Consider the following 2,500-nt stretch of genomic DNA (forward strand, 5'->3'; position numbering starts at 1 on the left):
TGTGGTCCGGTCAGCCTCACACACACACACACACACACACACACGCACCGGGATCGGTCGGCAATAAATTTCTTTAATTTTACGACGGTTTAAAAGTACAAATTATTTAACAGCTCGAACAGCTACAGAAGGGGCGATGAAGAAACGCCCTCCACGGGGAATAGTGATCTATCCACCGTCCAGAGTGTCTCTAGGCCTAGGGTTTGGGTTCTCTGCTCCGGGTTCGTCACTGGAACTCCAGTGCCACTCGTTGCCAAACGGTCATTATCGTGTTTTTGCACAGTTTTCACTCACGCCCGGGTGGTTGCATTGCTCCACGCATCCCGTCAGCCTACCTCGCGCCTCCATCATCCTTCTACCCGCCTCTCTCTCTCTCCCCTTCGTTCCTTTCCTTTGGTTTATGGTTATTTTTCAAATTTTATTTGTCTGATCATTTCTCATTCTTTCAGTCGTTGGATTGGGGGTCTCCTAGAGGGAGGGGTTGGTGGCGGTGGTTCCCGGCTTCGTTGCCATATATCTTCCATTCTTACGTTTCTTCCGTGGCCCTATCTTTATCTCATCTCGCTCGCTTGCTCGCTCGCTCGACGCGGTTTAACTCGCCCATATACACGCCACCGCTCCTTGCCGCGTCCTGCAAGCTGGACAACAGCCGCCAACGGTGCCGACGGTGCCCGCTGGTTAGCTGGCTGGCTGGCCGGGGTCGTTCGTTCGTTGGCTCGCGACGGCTAAAATATGCCGTGTTAATGTTGTGTCTTTTTGTTTATTAATTTAATTTACCATGATCATTCAACCCCGTGGGATTCCGGTGCGGTGTGGAAGGGGGAGAGGGACCCCGTGATGCACCAGGGCCGGGGGGGGACGTCTCCTCCTCCTGTTGTCCTCCATCTGCGCTTGCACGTGGTGTGCTGTTGCCTTAAAATCCATTTGTTTGTGCTGACCACCTCTCGCCGGACGATAATTCGCGACAACGAACGGCATTTCCTGGTCCTCGAGGAGTGTCTTGGAGTTGAGTTGAGCATGGCACATTGAGTCACGCTCAGTCAGGAGAAGAACAATGGCCAATTCCTTGTGTGAAGGCCTTGCCTTGGCCGATGCTGCAAATAATGTCATCGAAACGATGTTTTTGAATCGCCAAAAGTCCAATCGAGATGAAGAGCTGTAGAAACCCCTCCTTATGGATATCCTAATCAATCGTCGATCAACGGATCACCCTCAATAGAAATAGAAGATCAGTGCCGGTACACGATGAGCCGGCTTCGACGGTTTGCTAGAGACAAATCGTTACTCCGCGTCCCAAAAAGGAACTTGTCGAAAGCAACATCAACATGTGATCCGCTCCCCGTAAAGGGACCGACATCCGATGACACATGATGAATTAAATCAAAACACTACCACGCACGCGTTCCGTTCAGCCACAGCTCCCCAAAAAGGCCCCACGAGACCTGCCCGGTAAGGGCGAAGACAAATTAAAGAATAATATCAAATTAATTATGTTTTAAATTATGCTAGACCTCTCGACGGGTCTTTTCGGGCACCAAGCCGTGCCAGATTGTAATGATTGCGATGTGCCGTGTTGGTGGCTGGCTGGCATGCACCACGGTTGGCCAACCTCTCGCTGGTTAGAAGCTGGTGCGGACCATCTGCAGCGTTACTCGCGCGCGTGCGTTTATGCGCCGAACGGAACGAAAATGAGCAATCAGACCGAGGGAAGAAGCGAGGAAGAAGCGAGGGTAGTGAGCGGGGAGCGAGGTGGCCACAAAAGATTGGAGCAATTCTCGGAAAATCCTTCCACTAATATTTTATTCAGATTTTGTCACTTTTCAAGTAGATTTATTAGAGTGGCAGAGACTGAGAGAAGGAGATAGAGAGAGCGAGAGAACGAGAGAGAGGAATTCCCTCCTGTCCTACGGTCGCGATGATCGCAACCGCAGCAACCCGGTTTTTCGGGGAGTCCAGCGCTGGCTTTGGTTTGTGTTTTTTTTTTTGTTCGTCGGGGATTTGTTTTTAACAAATTAGTGCCATCCAGAGGGCCCCGAGGGTCTCTCGACCGCACAGGGTGCACAAGGGGGTATGGGGCTGTAGGAACACTGGATGGAAATTCATTACCGCACCCGCAGGCGCCTCCCACCGATACCTCTTCGCATGTTCAAGCCACATGTTATCCGGAGCATAACGCACACCCCTTTCGCTCGCAGCATCATCAAGTGGTCTCTTCTGTGCAGTGGCCACGAGGGTACCACTTGACACATCTCGCTGCCAGGAAGGAGCTGCAGCAACCGCAGCAGCAGCAACAGTAAACGCTCTGCAGAATTGGGGGATTTACTGGGAACACACACACACACAACTCCCCGATAAAAATAGGCTTGGCCACTCCCGGCACTGTGGCCACGGTGCGTTGTGTGCGTTGCGCAAGCGAGCGACACATGTTTTAGGCGTGATAAATGTTTGTCCTGACTCGCAAAACAGTCCGATAAAGAAGAGAGGTCGACCCGCGGCTGCA

General features: G+C 51.9%; 1 protein-coding gene across 3 annotated transcripts in view; it reads left to right on the plus strand.

Moving 5' to 3' along the window:
• Positions 1-2,500, plus strand: part of LOC125959836 (developmental protein eyes absent) — a 31,217-nt gene that overhangs the window by 8,042 nt on the left and 20,675 nt on the right. The gene's annotated exons all lie outside the window — the stretch shown is intronic.

Source organism: Anopheles darlingi, chromosome 2, assembly GCF_943734745.1.
Source record: "Anopheles darlingi chromosome 2, idAnoDarlMG_H_01, whole genome shotgun sequence".
Classification (NCBI taxonomy): domain Eukaryota; kingdom Metazoa; phylum Arthropoda; class Insecta; order Diptera; family Culicidae; genus Anopheles; species Anopheles darlingi.